Below are 25,677 nucleotides of genomic sequence, written 5' to 3'. Positions count from 1 at the left end.
TTCTGTGATTTCCATGTCTCATTGTAGGAATTAAAGTATTTAAAGACTGTCTTCAGACTGTGTCTGAAGAGTTTAGTCTGAGGTATGGTCCAAGTGTCTTAGCAGTGGGTAGGGCATAGGTACTCAGTTACGTTAGATGTAGTAATAATTATGGCAACAAAGCAACATCTTTTTCAGAATGAAGATACAGACTTCCTTGCATTCCTTTAGCAAGCGTATGAATACAGATGTTCAGGAACAATATGAAGAGAAACAGTTCCTAAAATAATTGGAAGCAACTCAGTCCCCACTTCTTCTCTAAAAATCCTGCCCTGTCAGGATTTTCCTAACCAATTAAAAAATACTATCGAATAAGAATATTCATGGAACATTCCAGATTGGAAGGGACCTTAAAGATCATCAGATCTGACCTTCCATAGGAAAACAGAGCCTAGTGAGACTATTAAGCACTGTGTCCAATTGCATTTTGAAAATCTTCAGTGATAGTGGAGATGATGATTAATTGTTGTCACTGAAATTTTAATTTTTTATATCAAGACAAAAACTCCCCTAGTGCAGCTTGTACCCATTGCTCCTTGTCTTCTCCTTGGGAATCTTTGTGGAGAGACTCTGCCTTCTTTTTATCTGTCCTTTATATTCAGGAAAAATGTGATGAGGTTCTCCCTTAGCCACTTTGAGTTGCTGGCTCTCAAAGTGTTTGCCCAAGTTTGATATCATTACCTCCACTTTCAGACTCAGTAGGCTGCCCAAAGTGGTGCAGCAGGCAGCTGGTGAATCATGAGCAGCACTGGGCTCTGGCTGTGCTGCATTGCCTGTTAACCTCTCTCCCATGTGCACATGGGTGCTGGCTCGTCACTGCCCTGCACCTACCTTTATGCTTGCTTTCAGAAGAGTGAAAGCTTTAACAGACCAAAACAAGTCTCATAACAGACTACAAGATTTCAAAATTAAAAGCTTACATTTAGGCTCTTCTATAACATACAGGGGATATCCCAGGTGTTTTCTCTTCCAATCCAAGCGTATGGAAGCCAGTGGGTGGACAGAGATCTGAAAGATCTGCTGCAGACTGCGTGTGGCCCAGGACTATTTGCACACAAAGCTTAGTATGCTTTCAGAGCGCATTAAGAAAAAGAGTCTTCTCACAGTGTATATGTGATTTACAGTCAAAGGGATGTGAGCTGTAGAAAAGGTATGACCAGGTAGCAAGTCCCTGCAGCAAGCCAGTGACTCTGGAACTGCTGAGGACATAGGAAATGAAGAAGTGTATTTGACAGCCTTTAAAATGTGTTACATGATGGTGCTTGTGACCCTGCCTTTGCTCCAGGCAATGCTATAGCTGCTAGAATTTCAGATCTCCTTCAGTGAGGGCCGAGAAGTATCTGGGCAAAGAAAAGAGAATAAATAGGTTTGGACATTCCACGCTTTCCATCTGGGGAAAAGTTAACTTCCCTTAACTTTATTTTCTCCTTGGTTTATTTTATTCCTTTTATGTTTTAAGATTTGAAAGCCCACGTATCAAGGGATTGTTTCTCTTATTTTAAAAGTGTAGGGATTTCTGGGGTCTCCGGTTAAAATGACTTAAAATGGCTGCAAAGTGTGGAGGCCACAACTTGATAGAACAACTTGCTAGGACAACTGAGTCCTGATAGTTCTCAGATGTTCCAAGTTTTCTCTTGAAAAAATATGGAAACATTCAAATGTTTTATATGTACTTTAATACAAAGATGCTTATATTGTAGTTTGATGTCAGGTGTTTCAAAAGCCAGAAAAATCATGGTACAACCAGCAAAATGGCAACACATCGGTTATCTTGCTTGACAACCCGATGTTAATTTGTTCATTTTTTTCCATAAAGCTTAGTATTTTGCTACATTACAGGTTCTTGGTGGGATGTATACAGACAGGGGGGTGGAAGGATGGTGAGGATGTTTTTCTTCTTTTAACAATAATATCCTACTTCCATAAAAGATATGAAGCAGAAGACTGAACAGAAAATCTAGCTATTTTATTGCCCCAAGGCATTATTCATTTTCCTGACACATTATGTTTTTAATTAAAATTGCACATGAGTTAATTAAAATGTTCATCCAGCCTTTTTTTTTTCCCTTTTTGCATGGGTGCCTTGTTACTCTCCTAGCATTTTAGTAGAACGCCGTTACATTTCAACAAACTGCTGCCTTTATCAGCTCAGACTTCCACTGACAGACTGTCATGTTCTCTACACCTTTTTATCTCAGACGTTCTAATTTTTTTAAATACCTCCTCTACTGTGTGGTTTTGAGGGGTTTTTTCCTTTAATATCATTATCATCCTGCTACCAGCATCTTCCACTTGTTTGAGCTCGGACATGTTAAGGAGGGAATGGACAGAAAGGTTTCACAAATAGAGGTCATGGAAGTGTTATCTACAAGAACCAGTGAGTATTGTCAAGACTTGTTCTTATGGAAGCTGCTCAGATTAATCAGCAATACCAGTGCACAGTGCCTTGAAAAGCAAGGAAAAAGAAAAGTAGCATTCAGAGAAAGCAGATACCAAATATAGCGGGCATTTGCCTTAAATTGAAATACACAGGTATTGAAATCTGAAACACAGATATATAGATTACAAACATTGAATATTTGAGAACTAGTTTGAAAAAGAGATGTGGTACAAGACATACACTGACTTTACCCATCTTGCCAAACCTAAACTCTTCATATTTAGAATTTTTGGAAGTTGTACAACGGTTTGAACTGTTTGAGAAGGTTTCTTTTCAGCTGAATTAATGTTGGTTGCATATTAGGAAATGCAAGGGAGGTTTCTTAGGCTGTGAAACAGTAACATCTGCTTTTATGCTAATTTGTATTCCTAAACTTCCATGGACATTAGTGAAGCTTTCCCTGCTTCCTGCAGAGTAGCTACATAGTTTGTTGAAATGCATTATTATTATTATTATTATTATTATTATTATTATTATTATTATTATTATTATTTTCCCAAGCAGTATAAGAGTCAGTTTTGGCAATGAAGCAGTCTTAGGAAATGTTGTCTGTCCTCTCCATGCTGTCACAAGTATAAGCCAGCTCCTTAAAAGGAGCAGACTACAGCACAGATCACCTGCGAGTTCCCCATAGGTTTCAAACATAAACTTAGGTTTTAAATTCTATCTATACTGAGCATTACTAATTAGAAATATAGAAAAGGGCAATAAACTACAGTGGGGTAAAAGATAGGAAGAAGGTAAAACAAATGTGTTGTGAATATGTGTACATCGAGCTGTTGCCCACTCGATTAAATCTTAGAATCCCAAGGAAAGATTTAAATGTCTGTAACCAATATCCTTTGTCCTGAATGTCGCATCACTGCAGGACAGAATGGAGATTTTGGAGAAGCTGACACACCCATTTTACAACAGCAGCAATGAAAATGAGTTTGAATATCAAACTCAAAGCACCGGCTCCCACAACCCCAACAGAGAAGGAGGGGATGGGCAGAGGGGTTCAAATTCCAAGCTCAGCTAACATGTGTTAATGCCATTTGCTTTTTTCACACAGCATGAGTTAAGGGCAGACTGTCAGCCATAACTTCCAGCTCCCTGGGTACTGTCAGCAAATTTCACAACCTCCATATTATTGAGGGGGAGCTTTTTTACATTTTCTTCTTTGACTTCTTGTGTCTTCCTAAGAATAATGTGATTTCAGGAGAAGTGTTGAAAGGTTTGAATGTGGCAACTAAACATTTACAAAAGATCTTTAGCCTGAAATATGTAAATATATTTGTCAGTGGTTCAAATAACAGTGTTTAATTTTGCACAAAAATTGCAAAGGTTTCTTTTTATCTTTATACTGAATTTATTCTCTGATTAAAAAAAAAAAAAAAAAAAAAAAAAAAAAAAAAAAAAAAGCACTTTGCTTTGGGAATTGGAAGAAAATCTTTATTTTTAAAGCTCTCTTCATGTAGCACTTTACATGCCTTACTGTGACTGTGGAAGTTGAGAAGTTGAGGCTATCTGACATTCTGTTGTTAACATCTTAACCAACTCTATTTGCGTGTCTTTAGTTATCTAATAGATCTATATATTGAATCAAATAATATCCTCCTTGCTTATACCCATTTTCCATGCGGTATTTGTTTAGACATCAAGGCTAACTTCACTGAAATCCAGCTAAGAAAACCTACTGCTTTTCAAAAGATCAGAATTTGACATTATTAAGTATACCTTTGTGTTTCACTCACCATAAAACTACACATAGTTCTCGGGTTATTAAAAATCCACACCTTTATTACTATATGTCCTTTACGCATTGAGTAGAAGAAAAGGCAAAGGATTTCTTTGCAACTCTTCTTGCAATTTTCTCACGGAATGGAGAAATAGGAAAGGGGAGGAGCATACCTGATGCCTGTTATATAAACATATATAAACACAACAAAACAGGCTTGTTGCTGAAATATTCTGTCATTTATTGTCATTCCTAGTCACAGACAAGAGAATTCACCAGTGCAGAAGCTGTTCACCCAACTGGTTTCTGAGCAAGGGGTTTCTATACCCCTGATCCAGTCTTTCCAGCAATGGCTTTGTTGATTTGCAGACTTCATTTTCTTCTTAATTTTTAAACATCTTTTTGCTCTTAAAATGAGACAGACACTGTTTGTGGAACTAAACCAAAAGCAGCAAATCCTGGCCCTAGTGAAGTCAGTGGCAGAACTCCCATTGTCTGTGACTGAGCCAGGATTTCACCCGAAAAGAATAGATGAATATGTGTTATTGTGGAACACGAATGGGCAGTTGGCTTGCACAGACACTTCCAGCTGCCATTCCATATCCTCTCCACCAACTCTGTCTCGTATTTCTCCTCTTTTGCAGGCTGATATCTTCCACTCTTTTACAGATCCTCTCTCTGAACTTCTACAACCAGGCCCCATTATGGTCATTTCTTCTTCTTTTGTTCCTTTATATCTTTCTCACAAAGCTTTATAATACTATAATACTGTCACTATGCCAGTGCAGTTCATTGGTTTCAGTCTTCAGTTCATATTCTCAGTAGTTCCTCCATCTCAGTTGCTGAGTCTCTTTTCAAGTTATCGACTTACTTTGTGTCTCTGAACTATATTGTATTTTCCTGACTTTTGCGAGGGTTCTCTATGGCCATCTTTCACTGCAGTCTTCTGTCCCAACATTTTCCTTCCTTACCACCATCACAGATCATCTCGTACGACTGCACAATTTTTTACCAAATTGTTCACTTAGGAAAATTCAAAAGCTTTAAAGATATTGTAGAAAAAACCTGGAAAAAAAAAATACTTCATGTTTATAAGTTGCAGTTTTCTCTTCATTTACAGTTTTCTTTATCACCAGTGAAAGGCATTTTAAAAACCAAAGTTTCATTCCATCAGCTTTTATATAGCTTTTCATGTTACCAACATTTCAAAAGCACTGGCTTTGAAATGACCTGAAATATTTTTCCAACATTTTAAAAGGATCCAAAAATGGGGAAAAAAAATATAAAATCATTTTTTTCCCCTTGTTTTTACACCCTGCAATTTGCCTTGAACTTCCCACACAGCATCAACCTTTTATGCTTTAATGTAAGAAAAGTCAATGCTTGATCAAAAAGGGAGCTGCAGGTTTGAGGCTCTATATTAAGAATATGGTCTAACTTGTTAGCTGCTGTTTGAGATCCTGCATGCTATGAATTTCATGCAGTAGAAATTAAGATCTGGTATAATTTCATGACCCGTATCACCTTCTTTCTCACAGATTCCAACTGTGTGAATTTATTTCCATAAAGAAATGTGGGGAAATTGTGGGAAGCAAACTGGATTTACCAACAGTTTGAAGCTGTACCGAATGTTACATTTAAAGCCAGCTACTCTTATTATAGATATTTCTAACACTTCCTGAAAATTCCTTCAAAAAACTAACAGTAATTTTCATCAACTCTGGGAAAAGAGTCATCAAGTATCTCCAGGTGCAATGTATTTTTAGTAGAAACACCGAAGCTGTTATCCACAGTTGTGAACCCTGCTGAGGAAGTCTCTCAGTGCTGCAGCAGCAAGCTATCTGCCCACTGGCAGTTTGAGCTCTCTAGCTAAAGGTGCAAGACCTTGAAAGAAGTTCTAAAGCCATGCCATAAACTGGGGACATTATTCAAGGGAGAAAAAAAGCAACCAAACCAAACCAACCAAATCAACAATAAAGAAAAAAAAAAAAACAACAAACCAAACCAAAACAAAAAAAAAACAAAACAACACAACAAAACACACATTCTTTGTAGCTTTGAAATCAGTGGACTGAAAGAAAGAAACAAACCGTTCTGAGAATAAAACAAATTAAGAAACTTGGATTTACTGCAGGGTTGTGGATCATCCCTGGTCTACCTCTTATTTGCTTGCATAGACAGTTACCTCCTTCTGGCCCTGCAGAAGCCCCCTGGCTTTACTCAGTTCATTCTATGTCTCCCTCCCTCCTCCCTCCTTTTATGCTTTCCTGAAAGGGACTTTCATCATTTTTTTCTTACCCTGGGTCAAAGAATCTAGCAATTCCCAAGATGTTTTTTTCCAATAATCACCTAATTTCCTGCATGAAGCAGCACAGGACACCCCAAGACTCTCATCATCTCGCATGGCCACTCTTAGAGCACTCAGACTTGCAAAGTCCTGCTGCTTTCTGCCCTTGCAGGCACAAAGGTTAACTGAGACTGGGCAATTTTTCTTAATTTCCAGACTTCAGCCATGTAATTCCTGAGCCTGGGCAAGGGGAATTTCCAGGATACAGGATATCAGCAGCCCTCCTATGTTTTCCCCCATTAAGGGGCAGAGCTGAGACAAGAAATGCAGATTGGCTCCAAAAGCTGAGCTCTGTCAGAATAGATTCCTTTTAGATCTAGAATGCAGGAGAAAAAGCAAATAGACAAACAAAAACCCAGGCCCTTTGGACACATCTTACCCTGCCTGAGCTCAGCAGTTCTGACGGCCCCTAGCCAGGCCACAGCAGTGCCATCCTGGTTTGCTGGAAGTGCAGCAGGTGGTAACCCTTGCAAGGGAGATAAAAGCATGGAAACGGCAGTGATTCATACCCTATGGAGATTGAGCAGGGATGTATTTGAGACTTTTTTCTTTTTTTTCTTTTTTTTTTTTCTGTTTGTTCACTCAACTTGAGGAAAGCTGTTTTGAGGGGGGGGACTTTATGTTTGGTTTTGTTTTTGCTTTTTTACTGCACTGTGACTGTTGTTCTACTTCATGCAAGAATAAAAATCTTACTACAAAGGAGAATGTGGGGCCAAAACATTTTTTTCTCCATGCAGTGAGTGGGGAGGTATCTATCATACAGCTTTGCAACAGTCTTCTCATGTAATGATGAAACAGGACCAAAAGGTAACTATCTCCACTAAAACTCTCTGCCCAGCATTACTAAACAGGCTTGCATCCACACACAGGGCATTTGGGGTGTTTTCGTATGTCTTTTTGTTTTATTGGTGCTCGATTAGATTACCCAAGACAAAGAGGGGAAAAAAAAATCAATAAAATATCTGTTTTACTGACCAAAATTTCATCTACCTACATTGTTAAGCACTTTGGTGTATTTTTTGTACCCATTTACTCCTTCGCTCTCATCAGTGGGTGTGGGTAGCAAGTTTACTCGTTGACTTGCCTTATGTATTTGTACAACAGCTCTAAGTCAATGACATAATTTATTAGGGAGATAAATGAGAGCAATTAAGCGTGATGGCCATAACTGGTGAAACTTTCTGGAATGAGAGTGTGATTAAAATGACAGAGTGCTTGGCTGTGCCTGCTCAAGGTGTGTTATTCAGCCTTTATCCACCACCTGGTGGAGTGACCCCCAGCGGCTCAAATCAAGTGTGCTGTGTTTCCACAGGGCTATATATAATGTTGTGTGCAAACTGGCAACACATATTGATTGATGGCCGTTTCATTTTTAAGAGCCATCTTCTGCTATATTATTTAGAGTTAAACGGGACAGCTGATAAACATTACACTTTAGTTCATGTTTGTTAATCTATTCACTTGAATAACCTCTTCAGATGCTGATAAATGGCACCTTCACAATGAATAGCAGTTACTTTTTCACATAATATAGTGGTGTTTGAGGCTTTTTATAATATATCAAATATAGAGCCTCACTCTGTCATTCAAAACCTGAATGACATTTTATTAACACGGGGTTTCTTTTTAATCGTATCTAGCTTACATTGCCTGTGGTTTTTAAAACTGGATTTGGGGAAGGAAAGGAAATTACCAGGAGGAGTGGAAACTCCATGCTCCCAAGCAGAAAACCTGGGTTTCAAACCTTAAGAAATAATGTTTTCTGTTTTGACCAAGGAAAAGGGTTGTAAACATGCAAAAGGAAAGAAAGAAGAGTAATACATGGAGGAGAAGATAAACATGGTCAAATATGGTCAGATGAAGAAAAAATGGAAGCAAAATAAAAAGAACATGCAATCACAGTGAAATGAGCAGATGTACTTATACAGGGTGCTCCAGGCATCCTCAGCAGTGCCAGGAGACAGGACCGAGCTGTAGGACAGCAGCCATACCAAGCCTGCTCCACCTTGCTGCAGCAACAGTGGGACATGTGTCCCCTGTGCCAGGAAATCCCACTGTCTCTCATGGGAGCTGCTGCCCACACAGGAGCTCCATGTAAGCTTTTTGAAAGTCCCAGAATGGCCACAGACACAATGTGCATGTATGGAATACACACAAAGCTTGTGCAGATGAAGATCCTTCCTTTGTTTATGTGTCATAAAGAGAATGAATGTATAAAGACTGGAACATGGCTGGCAAGAAGATGAAGATAACATCCTTCCAAACTTAGATCAAAATTCTTCATTTTGTAGAGGACATGATTTACCAGTGGTCTGTCTTCTAGCAGGCACTGACTGGAGCATAGTGCCCAAGAGTGTGTTTCCAATGCAGCTCCATTGCCAGGACCATAAGGAAGGGTGAAGCAGAGCTAGGAGCAGCAGAGAAGCATGCTGCACCTAGTGGGCTGCTTGTGAGAGCTGACCTGTAGGTCAGCTGACCTGAGGTAGGTGGTGAGGAGGCAACACTGGGGGTCTCAAAAACAGGGATAGGGGAGTTGTTCAAGGAATGTTTGGACATTGTGTTGAAGGACATGGTTTAGTGAGAACTATTGGCGATGGGGGGATGGTTGGACTGGATGGTCTTGTAGGTCTTTTCCAACCTTGGTGATTCTGTGATTCTGTGAAACTGAAGCTGCGTTTGAAAATAATGTACCTTGAGAAGATTTTCAGGTTTGTTAATCAGACTTCAGAGGAAACTTCTTTCTCTGAAATGTTGCTCATTTTTCTAGATGTCAGGACTCTTTAAATGTGTTTATCAACATCCTTCCCATCCCTGCCAAGTCAGCAGCAGCAAGTTTATGGAAAGGAGCAGAGTTGATGGCTATTGAAGAAAAGTGGGAAAAGGACTGCAGAAAGATAGGTGGATACAGAAATCAACAGATTTGGAGTGTATGCCTCAGGATATTCTGATAGGGAAAAAAGAAGGCCTTTTTGAGCTGTTCCCACTTAGTTATAAGGTATCAGTGGTTGAGGAGAAACTCTAAGGTGAACTCTGGGAAAAGACATTTTGTCAAGACTACCAAAGGTAGAGAGGAGGCCAACAGGACAGAGGCAGTCAATGTGTATAAAGGAAAAACACATTCTTGCATAAATATATACTTAAAGGGATAAGTGATGATGCTAAGACAGATACAAAGATATACAGCATAAGAAGTAACACAAGAATGATATTCCAGGTCAGATCAATAGTCCATCTAATTGGCTTTGATGTGTCAGAGCAAGGTTTAAAAAACCATTTGAAGTCAACTGTCTGCACCGGAAATAATGTCCTAGCCAGGATGAGCAGGCAGTCAGAATATTTTATTCCTCAAGATATGGGTACTCACAATGTTAGGAGATAATTTCCTCTAATTCTATGTGACTGAATGCTCTCAATATCAATATCTGCAGAAAGGTTTTATACATTTGCTGAATCCTGCTGATTTTTGGCTTAGTAATATCTGCAAAATGAGTTATACCAGTCAATAAGGAGCTATGTAAAGATAACATTTTACTTTGATAAGTGTTAACCATTCCATTTCATTTAATTCTCTCTGCTCCTGCTTTCAAGGGAGAGTATAGAAAGAATTAAGGAGAGGTCCAATGTTTTTGTGGGGAAAATGTTGCTGCTCTGATTTTTTCATCTTCCACTCACTCTACTTAGTGTAGTTAACAGTTTTTTTAATTGGCTTCATGCAGGTAATAAAGAGAACTTGTGCCTTATATTCCATAACAAGAGGAAATCAAGGTTGCTGATTTATTTTTATTGTTGTTATTCAAGAATGTTGGCTATATTTGTCATACAATGTTATATACTGGGACAATGTTTCTTGGTTCTTCCATGTCGAGATCCTTGAACTGCAGTTTCTGTGAAGGAAAAAACTTTGAATGATTCTCTTTCACAAACAAATGAAAACACAGGCCCAGGGTAGGATATGTTTTCTCATAGAAAAATACAGCAGGGGTTATTTGGTACAGAATTTATTCAATGACAAAATACCGTATGCTAGTAAGGCCACACTTATCTCACATTATTCCACACATTTCTTTATGCAGTTAGAATTTATCCTGGTCTGTTAGTATATTTTCATTGAAAGATTTCAAATAAATCTTTTCCCAGTAGCAATGAAGAGGGGTTGATATCATATTTAGTGTTTCACCTCCGTGTCACCTTTTTGCATTTTGATGCAATACAGCAGAATAACTGCTACTATTTAATTAAACAGGAATCTGGATTAACTCCAGCTGTGGGCCATGTAATCAGGGCTTGTGAGTGCATTCAGAAGGGGGTGTTTTCCCTTCCTCATATTTCATTCCTGCATGGAAATCTGCTCTCACTCAAACCTGTCCACATGCTGCAGTAAATGATTTTCTCTCCCTTCTGAATTATGCACTGAAGTACCCGCTCATACTATGCTTCTATGGAAAGAAACAAAAGGCACAAACACCTTGACTTGTCCATTTACTCTAAGTACTATTTAATGATTAGGAGTTTTCTTGTTGAAGTATATATAGACCATTTAATCAAGTTTATACTACAACTACAGTAATAACTGTTTATACAGTTTAGTGCAGATTTATGTCATTCTCTAAAATGACTACAGTTTTACTGTTTGGTGCCCACTGTGTAAGACTGGTGTAATGCTCAGAAGTTATTTTACCTCACCTTAAAAAGGCATAAAAAAATCATGAGCCACGGGCATGTTTCCAGCTTTTACTACTTCTTAAAGCATGTTTGCTTCCACTCAAAATAATAATTGTATGTCTGATAAATATGATAAGTTGCACATCTACACTTTTTCCTAATGAGGGAAAAGAATCATAGGATCTACTTGGACATTTTGGTGAGAGTCAAGCCTACCCATAATGATACGTGTGTTCTCCAAGCTGAATGTGTGTGTGCAACACTGCAAATGTGTATGCAAATTCCCTAACTGACACATTGATGAGAATTTGTGCTCATATTCAATTTTGAATGGTCTTTCTGAGTGTGCACTCTGCCCCTTAGATGTCATCATTGATCCATACTGATGCTTTTGATAGAGCATCTCTTGGTCAACCGAGAAGACAATTGTCAAATAGATGTTGTTCATTGTTCATTTCCAGAGACTGGACATCTTTGTGCAGTAATTTGATATGGCAAGTTTTCTCAATCTATCAGCAGAGATTCAGATGACACACAATGAAGACTAAACCAGAGTCTGTCATAATCAAAATGTTCTGAGACTTTAAATTTTTTAAATTCCATAGCTTGTGTAGACAAATGCAGGGTGGGTAAAAACAATACTGTTTGGTTTTAGTTTAATGCCAAATTTGCTGGAAAAACAAAAAAACAAACAAAAAAAAAAAACAAAAAACAAAACAAACAAAAAACAACAACAACAAAAAAAAACCTCAGCTCTAGAAATAAATTGCACTTAATTTTCACCAGAATAGATCCATTTTCCCTCTTTTTTTAATTTCTATTCTTTTTCTTTTGCACTATCAGTGTGAAAGGGCTGTTGAAGAAAATTCTGGAATACATGCACAAATGGTTTAGACTTTGGATAAAGTTCTTCAAGCATATTATGAATAGCAATTTTGATCACTGCAGGCTGCTCGAGTTACACAGTTACGTATTTGGGTGCAGTAGGATATTTGTTTACATGTATTTCTTCCATTCGCTGCTTCTCGCAATGCTGAAGTTTTAGATGCCTCTTTCCTTCAGTTCCTATTTTAAAATTAAATAAAGAAATAAAAATAAGAAAGAACAAGTAGAAATGCTCTTGTTTCTTTTTTTTAATGCTGGAAGTTTGCCGATTCATTTCCTGCAGATGCTCGGCGCTGCTCTTCTATGTACTCTCCATGCTGGTCTGTAGAAAGTACCTAGTCATTGTAGTGCCACCTCCCTCATATTTCTGATCAGAACAGTGGTTTTATGAGAAAGCTGGAACTTCAACCCCAGAATCTGCCCTAACGACATTCTAATTAAGTTGCTAGTATCAAGAAAACCAGAAAATTGCAGTAGTTTAAGGCTTAACCTTCAAGGAATCTTGAACAGAGATTATTAACAGTAGTTGTGAAAAACTGTGAGAGCAATTGCAGGTATCAGTGTGTATGGATGCATGTTCATTAGAACATCTTTCCACACTGTTAAATGGAACAAGTCACAATGGAAATGTGCATTTGTGTGCTTCGGAATCAGAGAGATTCTTATTCTTGAAGGAAATAATGTTTCTGAAGGCAGCTTAAGTGAAATCCTAACATTAGAAGTGCTCTCTGTACTTTTTTATTTCTCTCAGCAATCCAGGTCATGGTTCAGGGTTGTAACCACATCATTTCATTGTTATTGAATCTCACCCAGTAATAAACAGTCAGAGTTTCTGTGCTGTCTGATTTTTTTAAACAAATTCAGATTTATGATTACATTTCTATCCATTTTCTTATTCTTGGAGAGCTATTTGTTGCAGAATTTATATTATGTATATCATTTGGATATTTAACTGCATAATTATGAGCTATGGCAGCTACATATATGCTCAGATGAATTTCACTCCTTCGGAGATAGAGGCATCAAGAGCCAGTGTGGGGTGGTCTATGTTTTTCTGTATTATCTTTCTTCAAATTCAAAACGGGGACAATATCAATCTGCTCAGTGCAGATATACTTCAGAGATGACTTTCACCTTTAACATTACTCTGGATTTTTGTTTCCATTCAAAAATGACTCCATGTTTGTCTTCAACACTCTCGTGGTTTTCAGCTGCAGAGACAGGGCAAGTCAGCCAGGCAATCCCACGACAAACTCCACTAAGGACTTCACAGTTAACAAAACAATGAATGAAACATCATTCTGGCACACAGAACAGCTTTCTGCTGTCTTCTGCCGCCTTTTCTTTTTTTTCCCCCCAAGTGGAAAAGCAACTTCAAAAACAAGGTGCTGTCATTTTAGCAAAGGAGAATTAGGACTGTGAAAGGATGAAGTGTCCTTGCACAGAAAGACTGCAGCTAAAATTGTATCAATATTCCTGTTATAAACTGATAAACACAGAGCTCAGTGAGGTCAAGTTGTACATGCTTGAGCTGACATGCCAATCTGCCAGCAGTCATATGGTTCTCATATGGCGACACGCCACAGATGCCAGGAAAATGTGAGAAGTTTCTGGCTCATTTCATTTCACTCTCCTGAATGCCATGTTTGCCTGCACGCACATACACACACACACTCACATACACAGAGAATGTAGATTTTCTATTTTAAATTGAGCTGTTACAGCTTGTGTACTCCCATTTTCTTAAAGGGTTTGTAATACTTCACCCAAACTGATTCCTGAGGCTTCGTAGCACGGCTCGTCTTGGAAACAAGTGCAGGCTTTTCTTCTTACAAGCCTTCAAAACACTCCCCTAGCCATTTTTAAATGACATTAAAAGACAGAATTAGAAAAAAGAGACAGACAAGATAACAACACATCATATGTGGATGCATTTTGCACGCTTATAATATACATTCAGGCAACAGAGTCTTAAAAGTTTCAGCTGCCTCCAAATGAGACTTCTTCCAAACCTCTCATGACATGAGAGCAGTTCTTTTATTAATGCTCGAACAGTGGCAAGTACTTATTTCTTTGGTGCTGTTTCTTCAATGTGCATTTTTGTATCAAGAATATAAAGTCTTTGTCGCATGGACTGACATGATACTACATTAACAATTGTCTATATTTGTATTTGGTAAACAGACCACAATTATTCACTGAGTATATAATGCACAATTTACAAATTGTTGAAATATGTATTTTCACATTAGACCATCTTTCAAGCTTTTACAGTCTTTTGTGTCAGGTTCAATTGTCTTCTAGATGAATTGTTTTCCTTTTTCTTCTTTTTAAGTGTTACTAAAGGGAAAAGGCTGAGGCAAATGTAACTACAGCCATGCAACATTTTTGATGAAATTACTTTTGATGCAAATACAGAGTACAGCTCACCCCTGCCTCACCAAGTCAAGCTACTGTGATTTTAAATGAACTTTATTAAAATAATTAATGCAAAAACATTGATTGCAATTCACAATATATATGTTGGCTGCTTCTGTACAAACATACATACAAATATAAAAATATTGGTGAATTCTCCACATAGAGTCCTGTTTGAAATGAATTCAGCTATGACATGTCACCTGTCTTTAGTCAGAAATACATCTCTTCAAGGACTAATGCTAGTTGCATCAATACCATATTTCTAGGTAGGCCAGAACACTTTAGATTTAGTCTGTAGGGAAATAATTTCTTCTTTTCTAGACTTCTCTGGTTTCACACTCACCAAAGGCTCAAGATGAGAACACAAATTAAGAGGCAAAAAGGCAAAAGGCAGTAACTTTCTTTTGTTAGTAAAGTTACAGTTTGGGGGTTTTAGCCCCTAAATTTACAAGACCCCCAAAGGGAAACAATAAAGAGAATTCTCTGTCTTTTAAAATAGGTCCCAACTCTCTGAAAACATCAATAGTCTTAATTCAGATGTATTTTGTTTTGTTTTACAGATAACTGATAATGGAGGGGCAAAGGTGAGCACAGCCTATAGAGGAGATATATATATACATATATATAGGTTCTTTGATTTGCTAAAAGTTTTGTGCATGCTTTCTTAGACTCTAATTATGATGGTGTCCAATTCCTCAAACTCACTAGTGTTTTACACTTGAGCTTTACATGAAAGGAACTGGGAGTACTTCTTGTGAGTGCTGATCACACATCCTGATGCTGGGGAAATGCCTTTGCTGGAAATCCTAGCTGTTTTTTCCAGCACCCCCAGGTTTCTCAGAAAAGGGAGTGCAAATGCCAGAAGAGAGCAGAAGTGGGCGTTGATGTAATCTCATATCTTGTCAACAGGGAGTTTGAGACCTTGGGGCAAGCCATATCACATACCAGAGGTCAGGGTATACAGAGTGACGTCTCAGCTCCCGGCATCTCAAGGATGCTCAGACAAAAGACAAGGGAACCATGATATTAGGAGTCCTATCAAAACTTCTGCTAAATACCTGAAACAAATACTGACTGAGTTTAAACTAAACCAGACAAATTTCTTCACTTTGAAACAGAGCTTTTTTGGAATACTCTCCAATCTCTGTTTTCCATCTCTCAAACCCAGGGATTCTATAATATATTCAGAGGTCAGTCTTTCTGGCTTGTCTGCCTGGTTCTTCTGACTTCAGTCAAGGTAACTGGAATATACAGACTAATTTACAAAAAGCGGTCCCCGATGGAACACTGAATGATTTCTGAAATATTTTCTCTTGCAACGTCACTGAAAACAACACTGTGTGAAATGAAGTCCTCAATATCTTTGGAATTTCCTGCTCTTCTTGTTCCTGAGTTCACAGAAATGTCACACACACAAACCAAAATCTACAGTCTTTTTTTTAAATGAAGCCATCTTTCTTTCTAATAATGTCTTTTGTTTGTTGGTTGATTGATTAGTTGGTTCTTTTTAAACATGTATTTACCCAACAGATTACAGTAAGATAATAAAGAAGTTGAAGGTTTGGACTTCACTTTGTTTCTCTGCATCATATGTTTGTACAAATATGTTGGAAAAAATATTTCCGTTTGTGCTTGCACTGGAGACAACAGATTGCAAATATCATCCAAAGTATGCCATCCACCCAGACCTCATATAGACAGCTCTTACTTGGATTTTATCCATAGCCTTCCAATGAAGATGAAGAACTTAAATTGAGACAGTGATTTAACTCATTGCACATCCTCATAAGATTGTGTTGCTGGGATCAGAACAACATATTCCAACACTGGTTTCAGTGTTGCATTCTTTGCATATTGTATGTCTACTATCAATACTATGACCACTTTGCAGAAATCAAAAATATTTCTCCATTCCCAAACAAATTAAAACACTAAAAGATTATTCACATGACAACAAACACTATACATGTAGTTCTTTCTTAATGCTCCTATCATAATTTTTTTAAACTTAATTTGTCAAGTTCATAACTATCGCTTGAAACTTGCTGACAAGGAACCTGATAACACATCATATCAAATTCCATTTTACAACTGTTTCCTTGGAAACACAGGCATAAAAATGGGCCATGCACAATGGAACGAAATCAAACAAATTGAAATAAACCTCAAAGAATTTCCACTAATCACCGAATCTTTGCTTTGTTAGAACTCATACGAAAAACAAGGGTAATGAGTCTTACAGTAAGAGCATCATTACCACCACAGTGCTATAGTCCCTACTTGTTTTGGCCTTGATTCATTAAAGCACTTTAGCACATATGTAAATTTAAGTGCATGAGATATCCAAATGAACAGAACGGATCATGCACTTAAAGTTATTTATCTACTTACAAGAGGTGGCTTTCTCTCCAGAGGTTCATTCGTTATTAGCAAGAGAATACATATATATATACTGCAGGTTATACATACATTTGTAGAAGACATGCTCAGGAATGATAGAAACATAAAATTCTTAAGTCTTCATATATCATAAGCTATGATTTCTGAGTATTTTAAACCCTGAAAAGATAACTGGATAAAGGTAGGGAGACATTAATTTTAAGCAATCTGTTTATATAGGTGTATAATTTTTATTTAACATTAAAGTTGCGTGCCAGCTGAAGGAAGTGAAATAGCTTTTTATTTTTAAGTTGACGTTTGGAATTTTCTTTCACAAGTTTGAAGTAACTTTATAACCAGATTGCAGATCATCCAAAAAGAGCACTGTGCTGAGATATTCAGCTACCTTGCTAAAATTTTCCTGCCCATTAAGTTAAAGGCTTTTTTTAACTATTAAGCAAAGCAAAAAATTTCCTCTTTTTTTTATTGCAATCATTATGATAAAAATGAGTACGTAGGTTTCTGTGCTTGCATCCAAGATATAGCGTGCAAGATTTATATAGCAGGAGTATCAAAATGAGATAGTATAAATGCAGTATTTCTCTCAATAAAATTGTTACCACACACCCCACAAAAATTTAACTCTACAGCTCCTTGGATTTAAATAAGAAGAAAGAAATTTTATCATAGATTGTTTTCAGAATGCCACGTTTTCCTAGCATCTAAGAAAAATTAATAGATAAACAAGGAACTCCCTTTAGGGAGTTTATTCCATTTCATCCATCACACAGTCTCTTCTGTCTTTCTCTGATACATCTGGTACCAACAACATACTGACTGATAACGTAACTTAATTACTACATAGTATGTTCACGTATTTCAGATCTCATGCTACTTTGCAAAAGGGTTGTGTATTTCTGTCTCTTTTCTACTGACAAGAAAATTGGTGCACAAAGAAATGCATCATCAGATAGAACTGGTTATTCCCCATAGATCTGAGAGTTGCACCGAGGTGCTTTAATTTCGCAGCTTCTTCAAGAGTCTCACAGAGTTCAGTCTGTATTGGGTGTCTTTCCTGCCCTAAGCATAGAAAAGAACAGATAAAGATTAAACAAGCTTCTAAAGTGAAAGATAACTCACATAAAGCCGAAACTCGGTTTCAAATACTGTTGAAAATCTTGAAAATCAAACCACTTCATTTTAAGTACTTAAATTTTACAAATATATTATGGAATAATATCTTATTACAAATTATACAAATACAAATTTTGAAAAATGGAGAGACAGTTAATAAATTACTGGAATGTTCCCTTCTTTGGGGGCTGAACGAAATGATCTCCTGATGTTCCATTCAACCCCTGCAATTCTGTGATTCCTCTACTTCTCTGGAGTTTCTTGGTAGTATTTATCTGACGTTCCAAAGTTCATCCTCAGTTCTGGTAGAGATATATTTTGTGTGAGCAAGCCAAACTTTTAGACATGAAAAGTATTGATAATTGATTTAATTTAAATTTCTCTCTTCCGTTCTTTGTGGTGGCAATTTCATCTTCATAGTTTTGGGGCAAAAGTTATCATGAAACATACAGCAGTAAAATATCTGCTAGCATTCTCTTAGCAGAAGTTATTACATAAGAATTGATACCAATCATTTTAAAGCTCTCTATTTTTCCCTGCTACTTTCAGTTCCCTGTTTACTGTCAGTTTAAAAGCAGCCAGCCCCAGGAAATCCAGTTTCTAGAATTTTAGGATAAAATATTTAAGGCATAAAACAACCCAAATTTTCTTGAAGTTATTCACTGCTGATTCTCTACTCTTGGCTGGAGTAGTACTCAATAATAATTTGTACTTTCTTCAGTATTTTTAGTGTTCCCCAAAGTTTATGCCAAAATTTATACTTTTAAATGGAATATCATGTGCTTTCAGTAAAGTAATACTTTAAGAAAATATACTTTATGCTTTTATTTGTCCAGGACTGTATAACATGAAGGAAGCCAGAAAATACAATTTTATTGCATAAATTTTTTCACGAATTCTAAGTGGCCAGGAAGGAATGCACAGGACAGTACTCTTCTTTGCTATTAAACTGTGCACAGTGTTTGCTGACTAAAGGTTTAAGAGCAGGCTTTTGAAACTCTGTTTTAATAAAAGCCATCAGGAATTCCTACCTACTGGAAAGAAGATACTGTGAACACCTAATTTTAGTATTTCATAGGACATCTTCTATCCTTTAATTTTACATAAGATTCCATGGTCATTCTTGGAGGTCTTCTATGAGCCTAGAGCCTATTCATGTTATGAATTTACATACAATACTACATACTGTTCCATGCTTGAAACTGAGTTCTCTGCGACTTGCCAGAGGAGCAGTCTCTCTTCTTTTCAGCAGGGACTTTCTCCAAGAGTCGGCTTGAGCCCACAGTGAATACAGGCTGTGCAATATTTCTATTCACACATTTGAGAAATGCCTAAAGTACCTTGGATGCTAGTAGGTGGAAACAGCAGGCAAAATGAAGGTTTAACTCATGGATTTAGTTTGTGCCTGCAGTTATTAAAACATAGATACATGTTTTTCATTTGCACTGAGGTATTTTAACCCCAGCCAAACACAGGATTTGATTTAGACCTACCACCTCCTACTGGGAGTTTTCCTTCTGGCATCGTGGCTTTGGTTCTCTTTCTAGCTATTGTCAAATTCTGGTGACTACAGTCTGTAATATTATCCCACTCAGTTGTGCCAAATCGGGCAAATGGACAGTGTCAGGAGACTTGGAGTGATGTTAACAACCTCATGCTGTGTTCAGTAGGTATCTGTAATCTTGCAAGGCCTTTATGCCCTGGGAGTAAAACAGCCAAGGCCCCTAGGGCTCTTGTTGCAGATGCAGTTTTACTGAGGTTTCTGTTTTACCCCCTTTTTCTCACCATGTTTTTTTCAGTACAGTTGAATTCGTCAGGTTTAGGAATCATGAGCATACAACATTCACTGCCTTTCTGCAGGTGCCTTTCACCTCCTAGTCCTGAAACAAGCTGTTTTCCCACTTTATCTGCAAACTCTGCAGGGAATTTTGACTGCCCAAAATTCACAGGAGGATCTACAGTGTGGGAGAAAGAAGTATAGACTATCTGAAAAGGACACAAAAGTAAACCACGGTGCCTACCACTGTAACATCATGAATCTTACCATGTAAAATGTAGCTTGTGTCAAATGTAAGCACTGGAATTGCCTTTTATTATTATTATTATTATTATCATTATTATTATTTTTAAGAAACACCTCCTTTCCTACCTCTTTTGTTACATAATCTCTCTCTCCTCCTTTTTTTCCTCTGTCTCCCAATATTTAAACATTCGGCTAATCCCACCTTAAAAAATGATGCATGGTAACTAGGTCAAAAGGCCCTAAATTATCAAAGAAATGAAGTATTAAAATTAAATCTCCCCAAAGGTTGTCAATTTCTAATTTTATGTACAGAGAGGAGGGGTGGGGGGGAAGGTTTTGCTTTTCCCTCAATTCTGCCATATTGTCTGATTCACAGCCGGAGACAAACTGAAATGGCCATCTGGTTGATGTGCATACAAAAGGAGTGGTTTGCCAGACAAAGAAAGTACCTTTTATCATACAAAGCGATGCATCTCCTCTTATAAGACCTCCATTCTTTTGCCTCTGGTGGAGCTGCAGGTAGGTAGGAACAGGATCTACCTACCATCCAGCTGTAGCAGCTGCTGTCAAAATATGACTGCACGTACATAATGTTCTAAGGGATCTGGTACATTTGTAACATGAAATATACCACCGTCATCAGGAATATTTTCAGCTCCTAGTTTCTGATTTTAGATAGACCATTCGGAGTTCACTAATTTGCTCCCACCGCAGGAGCAATTACAGGATTTTATGTTCAAATAATAGTACACAAACAATTAGAAATCGGGCTGAGACCACTGTGAAAAATGACCTTTCCAAATGGGGATATGGTTACAGTGCTTATGGCATCAAATGTGAACATTTTGCGGCTGTATAATCCCATCCACAACTCTATTTCTCTAGCTTTTGAAATGGTAATTCTGTGTCCCCATGCTCAAATGAATGAAGTATATGCAAAGCATCCCCTTTCCGCCTGTATCAACTTTTGCAGTCTTAATTCAAACATTCAAATACTTCCAAATAGTCATTCCATAATACCAATTTACTCTATTTCTATTTTTACCACTGGTATCAGCATAACCCTCCTATTCAGGCTGTGCAAAATGTCCCCAGAATTTTAAAAGAAAACTTCACTGTAGGATGCCATGATCACCATTCCTCTTTCCTGATAATAGCTGATCAGAGTAATGTGTGTATAAATTAATCTTTTCCCCCTCTACAGGGTATTTTTGGTAGATGAAAGATACTCATATATATGAAATACTGGCACTGTTGTTTGAAATTCATCCTTTATTTCAATTTTCTCAACCTCTGTTCTCCATTGAAATCTCCTGCTCTGGACTCTATTGACCTCCTCTTAAGGGGGTATTTCATTGCCTTTGCTGCAGTGATAACCATGGAAGTAGAACATCCCATTTCCCCATAAAGCTGTCTGGGGAACTGAAATGGAAATTGCCCTGAACTGCCAATGGAAGAGACTCCACTCCTGAGAGTGGGTTGCTCTAGGTTGATATTCTCCTCCTGATTTCCTTCAGTTTTCAAAGAATTCTGAAGAAGATTCAAGTAGAATGCATTTCTTACTACTAAATGGCCTAAGCAGAATGAAGTTGAAGAAAATGCAGCAAGCAGACAAACAGAACGTAGGTAAGGAGCCATCCTGGATTTCTAGGAGTAGCTGGGAAGTTCATCTCCCTAGTATGTCGCAGGCATAGTAATGTTATTAAATGTTCCCCAAGCAACGTTGCTAAGTTCCAAATTCTGTGTTTTTGTTCTAGAAAACAAAATATTTTCCTTTTCCAATCAAGTAACCCCTCCATCAATGTGTAACAAAATACCCAGAGTACACAGTATGAAAGCTGTTCAATTTCTGACTGTTACTGTCATATGTATGCTATCACAGTGTAAGGTCATATTAAAGAAAGGGATGATCAGCTTAAATGTTGATCATGGAATCTGGGAGTGTAATTGCAGCAAAAATTTTCTAATAAGGTTTTAAAGGTTCAATACATTATTTCAAAATAAATGTGCACAAAGGTGATCTTGAAAGATGGTACTGAAATATAAGTGTCAGTCATGCAAGAAGTAGAGATTTAAAAACAGCCTTTGTATTCACAGGTCCATGACATGAAGTTCCTATTTGGAATATAATAAAAGAAAATTCAAGGACAAAAGCATTTCTGGACTTAAATTTCCCTTAACTTCATTCAATTATCTAAGAACCTGTGTGTTTTTCTTTCTCGTGATATACGACAAGAAATTTCTACATATTCACTAAGTCTCTCTGTAGGGGAAAGACCTCCAGATTTCTGAGCCATGTCACAGCAAATTTCCTTTGGACCTGGCTTGTTCTCAGTTGATCTAATATATTGGTTTATTGTAACCCACAGTGTTCTCTGTGACATGCATTACATCACACAATAAACAAAAACTAAAACCATTTATGATACTCAAAATAGCATCTGAAGGTGATTTCATTCATCTTCTGGTACATGAACCTGCCTGAGTGCTTTTTTTCTAGTAGGAGACAGAGCCTTTGCAGTGGACTTCTGAAGATCAAGGAAGGAGAAAAGAAGCTTTAGAACAAGGGTTCTCCACAGAGTAGTTGCAGACTGAGGCTTTTCAACCAAATTACCTGACTTGGACTTACCTTTCATCATGGAAAGTGAAGAGAAGACTTCCCTGATGCTTTCGCTGTGAGCAGCACACAGGTCAGTGCAAGAAACAGACAGCAAATAAAACAGCAGAAGATCGTCCTAAGAATAAAAACTATGACTTAGGAAAACCACAACTTGTGTTTGCTTGTGGCAAGTGCATTAATTTTCCAAAATAGTTTCAAAACCTTAGTATTAAATGATGTAGTGTCTGACTACATATTTGTTGGTTGCCATAATAACATCAGGTATTGGGATGCTTTGATATTTTCACATGAAACCCTCAATCTTTTAGTGCTATTGCCTACTCATGGTTACCTTACACTACCATATTATCACTGTCCTTCAGACTGTACCAGAGGAAATGTCCATGCAGTACTCAAATGTTTTCCCGAGGATGGACTAGACACCACCAGAACAAACAAATGTGAAAGGTTCCAGTTCTGGGACAAACTGCTCATACACCTGGTCTACTGTGGTCCCTGGTACCACACCACAGGAAAAGGAAAGCAAGACTTTATGACCTCAAATCAAACAGAGAGGTTAGATGCCCCCAGCAGTCTACTTTTAATGCTTCCTCCCTACTCTCTCACCAGAATCTCCTAATAAGAACCAAATTTGCCACTTTTTTTCATCCAGTTTCCAGAGAGCTGCAGTAGCAAAATACCATTTGGGTTGGTGAGAATGACAGTCTTACCCTGGGACATTTTCTCCTAGTCTCCTGGTGTCTGAATGCTGGTGAGAGAAGACATAGTTCTTCTCTTGTGCATGGAAAAATGTGACAGAGTTATAGAGAAATGGGGTTACCAGTACAAAAACTACATACTTAGTTGTTTATTTTGCAGGCATAAAATGTGCAAAGCAGCAATATATGGTCAGCTACAGGTGTGAGATCAGTTAGATGGAACAGGAAGATGGAGTTTAAAATGTACTCCACATTCCTCACACAACTGGAAAAAATAATAATAATAACAAGAATTGCCTTTGATAATACTCTGTTGAACAGAGAGAGATAAATGCCAGGGCCTTCTTGAAATCTAGAGAAGATACGCTGCCATTAATAAGATTTGAACCAGACCAAAGGAATCTGTAGAATATTTAAGGAGTTACAAAGATAAAAAACAGTAGCTGGAAAGGCTAAGGGCAATGGGGACATTTTAAAATGTGGTGGTAAAAAACCCAACATGCAAGCAAGCAAACTGAGAAAGACAGTGACCATCTGCCATGCCAAGTGGGGATGCAGCCATCCATCCACTCCTCGTACCAACACAGCCCTGTGGCGGGTGCTGGGAAGACCTTGGGGCAGGACCCCATGGATGAAAGGAAGGCCGTCCTTCTCTTCCTCTGTCATCTCCCATCACATCCTTGCTTCAGCCCGGCCTTCATGAGTGAGCTTGAAAATGGAAGCAAATAACATTAATTCAGCTTCCTTGAAAATAATGGAGTCAATAAAGTCAAGGATAGGGTAAACCTACTCTCACAAAATGGAAGTTAGGCTGGTGACTTCTGGGGCTCCTGTGGGTATCAGTGAAGGCTGAGGGTTCCGTTTGCTGCGTATTTTGCAGGGTCTGGCCCCTGATCTGATGCTGAGGCACCCCACCAGGGTTCTTGGACACCTTGCAGGATTGCCCCCTTCAGGGCTCTACCCGGTAACCTGCTGTGGCAAAAAAAGACTCCACTGAGGTATTTAACCAAAATGGGGAAACAAAAATCACTATATCTAGCAGTATAACATAGTGATTAAAATCACTATATTATGCAGTATTTTTAGCAGAAATAGGAAAATCCAGCATTTAATACATAGCATAGTTCATTTGCAGTCATATAATAGCTGTCATCTAATGCCTGATAAACCCTGCAAAAATTGGAATTTTATTACATCTATTTTATTATATATCTAAATTTATTCTGACAAAAGTTGTCCAAACTTGTCCAAAAGACTAGGGGTCCATTTTATGTGCCTGGGTGTCCAAGCACCTGCCAGCTGTTTGTCCCTTGAATTGAGGACATCATGTTTTCAATTTCCTTCAATAAAGCTATGAATCTGGCAATTTGCTGGCCTGCTTCAGCTAAACAGAAAGGACAATTTGAGAAAGATCATAGTTCAGGCTCAGTCAGACGGAAACGATTGAAAACAGAGAGCTGGCCGCTATGTTTCCCCAATGCAGCTTGCTGTCGCAGTTTGACTGACAAACTGACTTTTTTGAGGTGCTCATGCCCATTTCAGTCAGAGTTTATTGAAGGTGATTTTGATCTTCTCCATGAGGCCACAGCAGCGGCCATGCCATCTGTCACCTTGATTGCATCGTGGATTCTCTGGAGAGAGTGCGATGGCTCCTGATCATTTACAGATTGTGCTGCTTTCGCCTCCATAAGGACCACATGCACAGAGCCAGATGGTGAACATACACGCTTATTATAAGTCTTTATCTCTGTGCAGGAAGGAGAGGCACCATTAGATCTCCCTCAGGAGCTCCTCTCCTCTCTACCGTCATGCTGCTCTTCGGCAAATACAGTCTTCTTCAGCTGTCATCAACCTACCTCCGAAAATTAAAAAAATAAACAATAATTCCATCAGCTCGGGCACGAGACGTACGGGCTCTGACACAGAGCAACCAACCCCCCTCCCCATGCACACACACACACACACACATTCGGTCACTCTCGTGACTGTCAGCATTAGGTGGAAACAAGTTTGTTTGCAAAAAGACAGCCCGTGTGCAATTAGGAGAGGCTTCTTTGTGAAAATAGAGCGATGCCATCCCAGCCGCTCTTGGCACATTTTGCATTCCGCCCGTCCTTTCTTGAAAGCGAAGATCGAGCACGCAATCGCTATTTTCCAAAGGCAGCTTTGTGTATATGCCTGTGCCACCCGGGCTGCTCCTATCAGGGTCTGCTTCGGGATGCTGTGTGCCACGGGTCGTGGGTCTGAACGGAAGGGCAATTCTGACACACAGAGCTGGGGTGGGGAAAGAAAGCAGGGGCAATGCCAGA

This window comes from Excalfactoria chinensis, chromosome 2 (assembly GCF_039878825.1).
Source record: "Excalfactoria chinensis isolate bCotChi1 chromosome 2, bCotChi1.hap2, whole genome shotgun sequence".
NCBI lineage: Eukaryota > Metazoa > Chordata > Aves > Galliformes > Phasianidae > Excalfactoria > Excalfactoria chinensis.
The sequence above is the reverse complement of the archived record's forward strand: the minus strand, read 5'-3'. Positions refer to the sequence as shown.